Below are 14021 nucleotides of genomic sequence, written 5' to 3'. Positions count from 1 at the left end.
TTTTAGAGTGAATTTTTAAAGCGGACTGTTATTCCTCGCACTTGGTCTGGTCTAGAAAACATTCCGTGTGGGACTTGAAGCTGGTCGGCCACAGTGTTCAATGCGGAAATGAAGTTCTCTTCCCGTACCAATGGAATCACGTGAACCTACAGATTTAGGCACCTAATCCTGAAATCAAGGTCGCGCAGTTGCTCCTGAAATTGAGCCACCACCATCCCATAAGCATCATCGTTCTGTTCTAGCAATGCAACCGTCTTTTTCAGTTCTTTGATTTCACTTGTTGACCGATGTTTTCCCGACACTGGCCCAATTTCTTCGACATGCAACTTATTCTTTCATTTTCTGTAGTTTTTCTATCAGAGCAGGCACATGTTCTAGCTTGAAGTTGATGGATGCAAGAACGCTTTTCACATCAATTAATTTACATCATTGCGCAAAGCAATGTCGCTGTGGAGCCGAACCCGGACCTGAATCAGAAATGTGTGAACCTGAACCTGCACCGAATCCGAAAAAAAGCGGTTCGGCACCCTGTGGTAAACAGACTGATGCCAGTTTTATTGATTTCTCGAAGGCAGCTGACACAGTATTGCATTCTAACCTTCTTGCTAAACTTAACGCTACACTAAATAATTGTCAGCCAGTGAACTGAACTTATCCCATCCCATCCAGCTCGTCTCTTAGAGCACTACTGTGTCTGCTTCAGTTAACGTCACATCAAAAGCTCCCCAAGGCTACTTCCTAGGGCCATTGCTGTATTTAAATTAAGTAAATAATTTACCTAGGAACTTGCCTTCTAACACTCGTACTAAAGCCGATGGCTGCATTTTATACGCAGTTATTAATTTCTCTCATGATTATTTTCTCCTCCAAGAATGAATTTCAGGTTCTGTACTTAGTTCAATACATGGCAGATCAGCATTAACTCTGATAAAACGGTCGTGACGTCCGTCTCTAATAAATATTCTCCTTCGAGCTTTAGTTACTGATGAAATTTCTGTACGCTAAGCAGTGTGCGTGAGGTAAATATCGTGTTATCATGTTCACGTATAACTTGTAGTGGACTAATCTGAGTCTGCAATAAAGAAGTTAGAACTTTATACTTTCTGCTGTGAACAATAACTATTTCTCCAATAGACATAAAGCTATTAGTGCGCAAATCACTACGACGCCTAGTTTTAGATGATGACTCGGTAGTTTGGAATCCGTATAGATTAATAGGTTGAAGGCTCTCCAAAAGAACACTGTGCCCTTTATATCACGTCGTTAAGCCTGCTATTATTCACCCCTTGCGGCACTTCCTTTCCTAAAAGTAATAGCGCTTTTAGCCCGCTGCCGCATCGAATCATTAAAATTGGGGGGTACCCAAAAGAAACCGTACTAAATTTTTTGGTCGCCAAAGCTTCTCTGATACCGCGTTTTGCCACTAGGAGCGCATACAACGAACATTCCAGAGTCAGTAAGCCGAGTGCCGTCGTTGAAGGAGGTCAGACTAGTTTAGGCAGAGTTTTAGAGTGACGACTGTTTTGTGTGAATGTCGTTTTTGCAATGGCTGATTTTCGTGAACAGCGTGCGCCGGTGAAATTCTGATTTTTGCTCGGAAGAAGTTGAATGGAAACTCTTGAAATATTAAGAAAGACGTACAAGGACGATGCTATGGGGAAAACTCAAGTGTTGCTGAATCGAATCCTGAATCAAAGCAACAAGCATGCCAATGGAAAACATCAAATTCACCTCGCCTCAAGAAAGCTCGTCAGGTGAAACCAAACCTCAAAACAATGCTGATTGGTTTTTTCGACGTGAGAGGAGGCGTCCATTGAGAATTTGTTCCGCAGGGTCAGAATGTTAGCCAGGCTTTCTACTTGGATGTTTTGAAAAGATTGGGCAACAGTGTGCGGTGGAAGCGGCCAGATTTGTTGCGGTCGGGTGACTGGTTTTTCCATCAAGGCAATGCCCTTGCTCACACAGCCCTGTCTCTACGACAATTTTGGACCAAAAATGGCATGACCCCTATTCCTCAACCCTCATACTCTCCAGACCTTGCCCCGTGCTACTTTCTTTGTTTCCTAGAATGAAAAGGCAGGTGAATGAAAAGCGTTTCGCTGATGTTGCTGAGGTGAAGAAAAAAACGACGGAGGCACTGTCAAGCATCACAAAAGATAAATTTAAACAATGTTTTGAAAAATGGAATGAAAGATTCGACAAGCGTATCATTGCAAGTGGGGAATACATTGAAGGAGATTGAAGGTCTGTGCTTAAAATGTGGACAAATGTGTTCAAACAAAAATAAGTCCGGTTTCTTTTGGGTACCCCCTCGTAATCAGTTCTTCACTGACGCTGTCATTAAACTATTGCAATTTGGCTCCAGAATCAAGAACCAGAAGACATCAGGGACTTAACTTCACACATTTCTACGCAGAAGCTGACACGCTCAAACTATTTTTTTTTCTATGCATCATTGAAACCGGGAAGACATTGCCCAGAAACATTCGCTCCTTTGAAGTTTTCAAACAGCCATCGAAGAGACATAATCGCTTGTATTCATGCCTGCTGCACAACTTTAATCATTTACTCTGCTCTTTTTGTATGCCTTGTTTTCATACCTTATTCATTTTCATATCTTTTCATACCTGTTTTAGTTCACATCTCAGATGCAGTTTATACATTGTTTATGATTATTTTCCTCAGATTCTTATTTTGAACACCACACTCTATATTACCTCGCGTATGGGAGGTTTTTACATAATTTACCCTGCCATAACGCTCCACTGCGGTACAGTATGTATAAAATAATAAATAAATAATGCTTATTACCGGATGGTGTATGCTGAGAATTTTTTACAGTTGTAATCTTTTCTGCACAGCAAGCACTCTAACTATTGCGAGTCCCAACGACTGGAAGCTTGGCCTCCTTGCCTCTATTTAATTTTTTTGTGAGTAATTTCTTACTCTGCAGACAAGATACGTTCAAAGTGCTTTATTGTCCATAAATCGAAGTGGAGTGCTAAGGCTGGAATGATGTTCATTTACATTTGCGAACCAGTGTAGCGAAAAGCAGACTAGTTACTTTAATTTTTACATTTATACCTTTTTCCTTAACCAATTACTTTCGTACCTGAGACTATTATCAAAGTATTTTCGTAAAGATAAGTTGCAATGCATGAGGAAGCATACATAAATAAACGACAAAAGTTGCTAAGCCATGTTACGGCTAAGCCGGATTTAGGTAATTTATGAGGAGCTCTAGCAGTCAGAGGCCATGAGACAGGTTTTTGTGTCTTTTTTTTTATCAGCACTGAGCCAGGAAGGTGAGCTGCACCTTAGGTTGGAACAAGAAAGGAAGCTTTGACCAATGGTGTCCTGTTATGCAGGAGCACGCTAACAAGCACGGAACTCTGCAATGACTTCGTAGAGCTTTTTCGTTTCAGGTTAAAACAAAATAGAAAACTCAAAAACACCAGAATGGGCGTGGCGGGGTGCGGTGTAGGAAAGGCGCGCATATAAGGCTTTTGTTGCAGTGCGTGCGTAATAGTACTCTACAAGAAAGGAAGACGCAGTTCCTTTACCTATTTTTTTTTTCTGGCTTTCTTGATCTTCTCCTTCCTTTAATACAGTTTCGGTATGTGCATTTTGTTTGTTTCTGCTTTTGTATTAGCCATGAATAGCTCAGACGAGCCCCGGAGCTTCGCGCCATGATCGATTGCTGGATTCTATTCAGCGCATCTACACAATGGTGGTGGCTGGGCGTCTTCGCTTCCACTGTGTCCCTACATGGCACGTCTCCTTACTCAGTGAAGAAGAAAGTACTTCCTTAGTTGCCGTAAACTTGGATTGTCATTTGAAAGAAGGTTACCGTCGCTGCTCTTCGGCTCATAGTTTAATACGCTTCACGATTCTAAGGTAGTTTAAAATCTGCCTTTCTTTCAACTACTCGAAGATGTTTCCAGTACCCTTATATTTAGAGCTTGCTACTACAGCATCCCACGGGGGTAATTTACGCAAGGAAACATCGTGAAGCTCCAAAGGAACATTGTGCATAACGCGATATTAATATTAACATATATTTATGTTGTGGCTTTTAATGCGTTTGAGGTAACGACAAAAAATGATATTCATACACCTTCAGTGCCAGCAGTTCAAGCAGTAATGACTTAAACTCTATTCATCAGTTTACATCATACCTCGCTTTCAAGAGGCTTTCCCAAAAGCCATATTCAGCCGCATGAAAGACCGAAGAGGCGGTCTGAGTGTTTAAAACAATCGCTGTTAATGTGATTAAAATGTGTGTGGCTTAATGTGTTAAAGAAATGTGATAAAACAAACACGCTTGAATAAGTTGGAAACGCTTCTTTTCTGCACGGATGCAAATTGGTAGCATCTTCGTTGGGATGTGGCGTTGCATCACTCTGCTTGGAAGAAGGTATACTTGCCCTACATAGAAATTTTTTAATGTTTTCTGGGGCGCAATCAAAGAGAGCCTGTGCGTATACAGATTTTCGGGCCCTTGATAGAGTCTGGCGAATTAGCCCTGCACCATTTGTCAACTTGCTTCAGGGCATTTATTTTCAAAACTACAAAACAACTCCTTTCTGTCCGCTGTGCTTAATAGGCGACTAAATGGTCGTTTGTCTTTTGTGGACATGGTTGTGAGAGAACTTTATGCTTATACGTTCGGTTTTCTGACCATTCGCTTTTCCTTAGGATGCCTGTACGACCTCTCCACAAAGCAAATGACAAATGTTGTGATCGGTCCTTACTTCTTCTACCCAAATATCAGGAGACTTACCTTGCCTTTCTTGATACCAATGTATGAAAGTGAATTCAGCGGATGTATTGAGCCCACTTACAACTGCCGCATATATACGCTTGCTTATTACGAACTGGTGCGGTGCTACCGTCAAAATATGAATAAAGGAAATGGCAGTTCGTCGCAGATACAACCAAAAACTGGCCGCACCACTCTGTTATAGCGAACGAGGAGGCGTCGTAAACTACACCCGAAGTTGAAGAGGTTCTGCTTCCAGTAAGCGCGGAGATGAGAGAGCGCCTCTCAACCTTCACGACACCGCCCCGGAAACAACATGTCGACCCAAAACGCAATAAAAGGCGGCATTGCCGTGCTCAGCGATAACCGGAAAGTCCGGCGTCTGGTAACGCTGTAAATGATAACGTAAACACGGTAACGATATGCTATTACTCTCTATTGAAACAGTAAACAACCGCCGGTCAAGCCTGCGTCGATTGCCTACGAGGGCAATCTTTGCCTGCGTGTTCGCGGGCTGGCCAAAGCATCCCAGGTGGAAGAAGCGCGGCGCGCGTGACAAACCCAGCAAACCAAAAACCTCTCAGAGACGTCTAGCTAGACGTCTCTGAGAGGTTTATGGTTTGCTGGGAAGGGACGTCGTCGAAAGCGAAGCTACTGACCATGGTCGTGGATCAAATAACAGCAGCGAGTTGAGAATTTTGAAAGCCTTGCTAGCCAAGCTGGTCACATGGTCTGCATAGCCTGCCAAGTCGGCTTCATTTTTTGCATTTTCGCTGCTACCAAGTGCAGGCAGCGTCATAGAGCGGGCAGTGCAACTGATGGCAGTCTGTGCCTCTCTGTGGCACTCTGTGCCACGAGCGCTACACTACTTTCGTCGCAGCATCAGCACAGGAACGAAGCAAGAAGCTCGAAATACACATGACCAGACGCATGTAGATTTGTGAAAACCATTCGTTGATCCATAGCTGGCCAGATGTTTCCTCGGATAACTACCTTGCAGAAGCGCGAGCTCTGACGAAGACGCTGAACACGAACTACGAGCCCTCCCGTACAGCCAGGAATCATAAATGGCCGACGTGCCACCAGTTGCCGTGTACACTTCAACTACGATTAGTTATACCCAGCCCCTAAATTTCATTGTTGGCAGCAAGGGCCTCGACGAGGATTAAATGACCGCCCAATAGGCTGCGAATAGCCGCTGCACGCTCTGCTTTGCACAAGCAGGCGCGCATAACGCAGTTCTATAAGAAATAAACACCACGTTTAGCCGCCTTGGAATTTTGGCTCTTATACGGAGAGTGAACTTACTATAAGCATCGGATATAACGAATGGAATCAGCGTGACCGTCAGGTTCGTTATAAAGGACTCGACTGTAGTTTAAAACGGCCGGAAAAACCTTTTTCACGCTTCAAACATGGGCCTTACGCGTTAGGCCCCACCTTCGCGTCAAGGAGGTCTTTGTGCCGTGGTCTGTGAACTGCTACCTGTGCGAGCAACAAGAAATCATTCAGCCATAAAATCATTTTTTTTTTGTTGTGATGCTGAGTTTTTTCATTGGGACTTATTTCAGCAGTCACGTAAAAATGACATTGAGATCATGCACTTCACTACAATATTTCTGTATGCGATGAAAGACTCCGGAGTTCCGTGCGAACTCCCGTGTATATAGAACCATTTAGCGTGTGGAAAATCCACATGATGGATGAACACGCAAAAGTGCCGCGTTCAACGAGGTCACAGTTCAGAGAACAGTGCTCTTCACCGCAGGAGGAATATGCTGCTTAAGTTCAACCTCCTGATTGGTTCCGAAATTTTCATCCGCGGGCAGATAAAGAGAGTCATGGTGGCGTAAGGACTTATAGGCTCCCAAGGCATCGCCGAGTGGCGCTGCTGCGCCTGATGTCTATCGCCATCTAGGAGGAACAGACAGAAGGTAGTGTGAGGAGGAACAGTAAAAACTGGGACGTTGACCACTGCGCGCGCTGCTTCGGGTGCGCTTTTTGCATGCGCGCTTTGTTGCACGTGCATGCACTCGCGCTGTCACGATTTATCGTTGCATTGTAGCTTCAAGAAGATCATTAGGATTGATGCGCACTTCCGCAAATCCAGCCTAATTAAAGAGGAGAAGCTCATTAGCCATTTCTGCAGTGTGGAGCAGACCACAGACGACGAGGAGAGCCATTTGACTGCAAAACGCGTTTCTCAAGTTAGTGACAACATCGTGTACGATGTCTACCTAGATGTAAGTCCACTGTTTAATTATATGTTTGAAATATGCGAAGTGCAATCCGTCCTGTGAAGTGAAAGAAAAAAACTAGTAATGGCGCACGAAATGAGGACACGGAAGGCACACAAAAGACAGGACTGACGCCAAATTGCAACTGGGATTTATTGCACCGAGTCTGCCTTTTGTTCTACAACCAAGCCGTATCAACAAATGCATCAACGTTGTACATATAAATCGGCAATTCATGCGAACGCTGGCAACACAGTATCGCTCATCACTACAGAATCTGCCCTCACCAGAGCTTGGGATGCCAACTTCCCTCCTGGCCAGCAGAAACCATAACAACATCAACCAAACCAAAATAAAAGGCACTGGGGCATGACAAGTCTACACTAACTAATTATGAGACCCGTGCTGAAAGCGAAAAAGAGCAAGAATCGAACGACTATGCGATAAAACCGCGTGAAAAATGAAAAACAGATGACCAAGAATAACCCGGAAAAAACATGACCAACAATAACAAAAATGGGGGATCAAGTCTAAAGATTATAGTGCCTGGCGTCAAGTGATAAAAACTGAACATCATTCCTGAAGAACAGTCGTCTTAGCGTCAAAGATTCCAAAAATTGGAAAACACAATAAAGAAAGGACGAAATAAGAGCACAAAACCAAAACCACAAACCGAACATCGCTAACGAAGCTAATCGTACCCTTGGTTTCATACGGCGCAATCTACGATTTGCCACCCCATCCATCAAATCATTAGCATACATAACTTTTGTCCGTCCAAAACTAGAATATGCTTCGGCAATATGGGATCCTCACCAGTCTAACCTCTTTTTAACCTTACAAAAAATACAAAATCGTGCTATCCGCTTCATTTATTCTGACTATTCGTACTACACTAGTGTGTCTGCCTTAAAATATAGAGCTAACTTACCCAGCCTTGAAACGCGACGAAAAATTTCTCGATTGTGCCTCTTTCATATGTTTTATCATTCATCTTTAGGAGAATCAGTCATATCACCTGCTTATCGCCTCTCAAGCCGTACTAACCACCATAAGGCCGTCTACGCCCCCACCGCAAGAACTACCGCTCATTCCCGATCTTTTTTCGTCACGTCATCCCGGGACTGGAATGATCTACCACAGGACGCCGTGCATCACATCAACGCCATCCATTTTAAGAACGCTACCAAGACCATAGTTGTTTAACTGTCATGCCCATCCCTCATGTAATGCCCCATACCAGGGACCTTTGAGGTATCAAATAAAAAAAGAAAGTAATCTGCCATCTACAAAAAACCTAGAAAAGTCGTATCGGTGATGCTAAGAATAATGGCAGGCCAGCTAACGCATTTGTTTCCAGCTTTCTCGATGAAATATGCTTCAACAATCTCTCTCTCAGTTCTATCTTTTCTACTTCTGAAAAATGTAGTTTTCTCGAATTCGGGATAGCAATTAGAACGGCTTTTACAGTGGCCAACTAGGAAGCTCCCTTCGTTTTTGATCAAATTTCGGCAATGTTCGCTTGCACGATCATTAAATAAAACGACCTGTTTGCCCGATGTAAACGAGGCCACAGCTAAGCGGTATCTCAAAAACCACTTGTGTTCTGCACTGCGTGAACTTTTATTGGTGTTTTATGGTGCATGCCGGTCGCTTTTCTCGGTTGGTCACGGAACAAAATCTTCAAAAGCTTACAAGGCCCGGAGACTACAACTTGAACATTATGTCTGCTCGCTATTTTCCTATTGTTATGCGACACCTTGTGAATATACGATATTACTGATACTGATGAATGCGATAGCAGCTCCCGAAAGGGGGCTGCGGCTTAGTCAAGCTGTTTCTCAGCTTTTTCTGCGCCTCCGCTGTCTGTATCTTTACAAGGCAGAAATAAAGAATTTGAATTTGAATTTGAATTTGATGCGAGTTAGTTGTTTTGAGCTTCTGCAAAAGCATTTCACAAACCGCCTAAATTAGAATACGCGGATAACCTGCCTATTTTAGTCTTTCAACTTGAGTGCGAAACCTCGCTGACAACATGTGGCGGCAAGATTTGTTTCAGGCAATCTGCCTTAAACAAATCTTCCCCCACATGTTGTCAGAGAGGTTTCGCACTCAAGTTGAAAGACTAAAATAGGCAGGTTATCCGCCTATTCTAATTTAGGCGGTTTGTGAAATGCTTTTGCAGAAGCTCAAAACAACTAACTCGCATCAGGGAGCCGGTATCGTAATCATCAGTATCAGTAATACCGTATATTGACAAGATGTCGCATAACACTAGGAGAATAGTAAGCAGACATAATGTTTAAGTTGTATTCTCCTCGCCTTGTAAGCTTTCAAGACTTCATGCCATGACCAACCGAGAAAAGTGACCGGCATGCACCATAAAACACCAAAGAAAGTTCACGCAATGCAGTACACAAGTGGTTTATGAGATACCGCTCAGCTGTAGGCTTGTTTACATCGGGCAAACAGGTCGTTGTTTTAATGAGCGTGCAAGGGAACATTGCCGAAACTTGCACAACAACGAAAGAAGCTTCCTAGTTGACCACTGCAAAAGCTGTTCTAATTGTCATCCCGAATTCGAGAAAACTACATTTTTGCAGAGTGGAAAAGATATAACTGAGAGAAAGGTTGTTGGAGCATATTTCATTGAGAAAGCTGGAAACAAATGCGTTAGCAGTCCTTCCGTTATTCTTAGCATCGCCGAGACGACTATTATAGAAGGTTTTTGTAGATCCCAGATTTCTCTTGGTTTTGTGCTCTTATTTCGTCTTTTTTTTTGGTGTTCTGCAATTTTTAGAATCTTTGACGCTAAGACGACTGTTCTTCGGGAATGATCTTCAGTTTTTATCACTTGACGCCAGGCACTGTATCTTCAGACTTCATCCCCATTTTTGTTATTGTTGGTCATGTTTTTTCCGGGTTATTGTTGATCATCGATTTTTCATTTTTCGCGCGCATTTATCACATACTCGTTTGATTTGTGCTCTTTTTCGCTTTCACCATGGGTTTCATAATTTGTTAGTGTAGACTTGTCATGCCCCAGTGCCTTCATTTTTGCTTTTGTTCATGTTGTTATTGTTTCTGCTGGCCAGGAAAGAAGTTGGCATCCCATGCTCTGTTTAGGATAGATTGTGTGGTGATCAGCGATACTGTGTTTCGCATGAATTGCCGATTGATATGTACTTGTTGATGCATTTGTTGATACGGCTTGGTTGTAGCACAAAATTCAGGCTTGGTGCAATAGATTCCAGTTGCAAGTTTTCGTCAGTCCTGTATTTTGTATCGCTTCCGTGTCCTCGTTTCTTGCGCCATTACCAGTTTTTTTCTTTCAACATGAACGAACTCGCCCAAGCTAGAGTTTTACTTGTGAAGTGAGGCGACGCAATCGCGGATCGTAGTTTTTGGTTGCTGTCGTATGCGATGTACAGGATGATTCACTCCTAGGCTGAACACGCGAGTGGGGCGGCCGCGCTCGCCGCACATCGAAGCTAAGTGGCAAACGCGCAGGAAGATCTAGAGGTGGTGCTTCGCGTCGTCTACCACTTCATCTTCATGCGCGGCCGGGACAGACGCATTTGCGCTTTGAAGAGCGCGGCCGCATACTCGCGTGTTCAGGGTAAGAGTGGATCAACTGGTAAATAAGCCTAGGTTTTTACATTACCGCCTCACTAAATGAAATGATGTAAATCCGGGGAAGAAATTACACGTAGGGGAGAAAAAAAAAGTACCTACATGGCCAAGCATGCAAGTCGAGTAGAAAACCTGGTAATGTATCGGACATGCTCCGCGCGCGGGAACATAACCCGCCCGCTGAGTCGTGAGGCAGATGAACTTTAAACTCTGTGAATCCATGCGTACTTCTGCTCTATTTTTTTTTTCAGTTGTTGAGCTATGTTTGTGCTTGATTCTGCGATAATATTAGCTTTACGATCATTAGACGTGCGCCACGAATGTGGTGTTCGGTGTGAGTGGTGCCAAACCACAGGCCCGCTTGTGTGCGCGCGCGGTACATATGTCCGCATAATTAGCGAGGGTGTCCACACACTCGCGAAAGATCGTACTGATGACATTATATCATGAAAGACGTGAGTTCGTTTTTTGCTTGAATTTTCTCGATCGTCGGTGCTGCCGGAACATTGCAGAAGAGATATTCTAGAGGAAGATATAAGCCATCATGTGGCAGGCTGCTGTATGTTTTATACATGTTATGCTCTCATCAAAAGCACCCAGCAAGTTAGAGTAAACATCTGCATCTACAAAAGAGCGACGAATTTCCGTCACCTCTGGTTCTTTATTTCTGCCTTTCTTAGTTGCCGTGGTCATGACCGCAAAAGCGGGAGTTTTTTATCGCAAAAGGAAAATGTACATGCAAAGCTGGCATCATGGTTGTATGCAAGCACGCTGCTGCGGTGTGCTTCTATGTGAACGAAGAAGTAGTTCATTCATGCACAAGCTAGCCCCAAAATTGAGAAAAGCCAAGTGGCAAGCCGAAGAGACGCCTGGACCAGGGTGTGTTGGATCTCTTCCCTTGTGATTTAAGAAAGCCTTCGTGCTGTAGAAAGCACTACATCACAAAATGCATCGATACAGAATATCTTGGAGATTCTTTCCAGGCAGCAGCAGTATTGTTCACCTCGTTTCGATACTGCATGTCCAATGTACCAAACCTTGACACTGCATTTCAGTTTTTGAACCTCTTCTTTATTTATTAAATCCTCTCTTTGATTTTTGAGTAAAACATTAAGCTGTTCACCTGTCTTTCTCATCTTCCATAACAGGTCCAGACATAGAGGTTGCTAATGCACAACCTGCAGATCCGAGCATTCTGCTGAATTATCCCGACATTGTGTGCCCTCTGAAGGAAATACTGCAACTGCAGAAATCAAATGCTGACGACATGATCTGCACTGACGTGGTCAAAGGCATTGTGGAAACTGTGTCGACCACATTGGGAAAAGAAGTTTCGAAGAGCTTACTTGACCCGATATTGAACAGACCTGTTTACAGGTATCTTGATATTGTCAATGAAAAAGAAACTCAGGTGCGACATTTTCTCGCAGAGTTGAGCACCGAAAAGTCTCAGACCTACATTAGAAAGGTTGTCAATGAAGGTACCCCAATTGACCTATGCCTGCTCAAACAGGGTCAGGAAAATTGTTCATGGTACGTAATTACATTATAGTACAAGGTGGAAAGCACATCTTCCACACATTACGTGGCTTTATGTTCGCACTGTGACATTTTCCAGATGGCATGAAGAGCGCTCGGTTCCTGTCAGCAGCACAAAGGCCCACACAATCAATACCTGACATAGTGCTGATGGTTTGAAAAGATCTGCTCAGCAGCTGGTCAAAACATCATCTTACAGAAGTGCTGCAATACACTACGGTATGTACTCGAACAGCATTGAACTTTTAAACAAAATGCATATGCAGTAATTTCACCGGTCACGAAGGTGCACCGCAAGAACAAGCTCATATTCAAACCTTGTCTTCATAATTTATTTGCATTGAAGATTGAGCATGCAAATATATTTCACCAGGCATCAAGACAGAAGTGGCACCACGTGAAGAGCTTTAAAAAAAGCTCGGTGTATATATTGTGCAAGTAAGTTATATTGTTTTACATGGCATGAGTGATTCCTTGTGCGCGCAGTTTCCCATTATGCCGCCACTTCAAGTCAAGTGCTGATTCAATTCCTCATTTTCTAGACTGTACTTGTGCTCCCAAAGCAGCGATGGCTGTGCTGCGGCCCCGATGGACTTGTGAAGATTGACACAGAAACTGTACTAATTAAAATTAAGCGCACGCACAAGTACAGAGACAGGCCGTTTATCAATTATGAAGAAAGGTGCAGCTACCTTCCCCATTTGAAATTCCGTGACGATGCCAATCAACTGAAAAAGACGCATCTATATTATACACAAATTCAAGTGCAACTGTATATCCTCAATTTCCGAAGGGCCCTACTTATGTATACAACCCAAAGCATTCTGTGATGATTAAGGTGAATCGAGACGAGGTGTACCTCTGGAATCTATTCCCTAAAATGGAGTACTTTTTTTTTCGTTCGTGACTAATTCTTTGTTCTAGATTACAGTGATTTTTTGTAGTTGCCTTGTTTTGTTTCCTTGCTTTGTTTATCTTCCTTTTTATGAAGTTTTGCGCACGTGTTTTGAATTTCTTCGTTTTCATTTTTTATTTGAACAGAATTTGTGTTATAAATATTTGCAGGTGTACCTGGCTTATGACAAAGTATTGTACTGCACAGTTGCTAGTCTGCGTGGTCTAAGTGACCTCATCTGCTTTGGTAGTCAATTTTGTTGAGGGTCATGATAAACCTCATCGCTCATTACAGCGGACAGGATATAGTCAAGCCCTTGCTTGCCTTCCAGAGGAAGTTAGTGGGCAAAGGAAGACAACATTTACAATTTTCATTGTTTCAAGGTTGTGGTGTACTATATGACATGCATTTGACTGACGGCAAGCAGAAATGTGCGGCAGCTGCTAATTGCCAGAAGGCTTTTAAAAGCAGCTCTGATTGTTTAAAGGATGAAGAAGTAGACACCTTGCAGTCTCTCTTTGCTCTTCAGGCAGTACTCACACTTGTTCCTTGTCTAGCTGAAGGGCAAATTTTGTATTCTTGTTGCATGCAACATCATATCACAAGAATGTGAGGCAAAAGAAAAAGTGGTAAACTTAGTGATCTCTGTAGGATAAAGAATCGCCTTCGATTTTTTTACTCCTTCAATTTCATTGATAAAGAAAGGTCTCTGCTTCTTTGGCTACTGTAACAGATGGCGCATTCATCTGTAGAATTTTTGACTTGTTTGTGCTTTGATGGATCCAAGAAGGTTAAGTGCACGGTTCTGGCACTCAAAATCTGTGGGCTAGTAGTGAAAAACATTTCATCTGCTTAAATTGGTAGCCGCTAGCAACAATACCTCTACTAATTCACAGTATGCCAACATCACCATTAGTCACAGTAGATTTATTTCAAAAAGCGTAAGTGAGATAAG

The sequence above is a fragment of the Amblyomma mixtum genome, chromosome 6, assembly GCF_055824585.1.
Source record: "Amblyomma mixtum isolate Tamu chromosome 6, ASM5582458v1, whole genome shotgun sequence".
NCBI lineage: Eukaryota > Metazoa > Arthropoda > Arachnida > Ixodida > Ixodidae > Amblyomma > Amblyomma mixtum.
The sequence above is the reverse complement of the archived record's forward strand: the minus strand, read 5'-3'. Positions refer to the sequence as shown.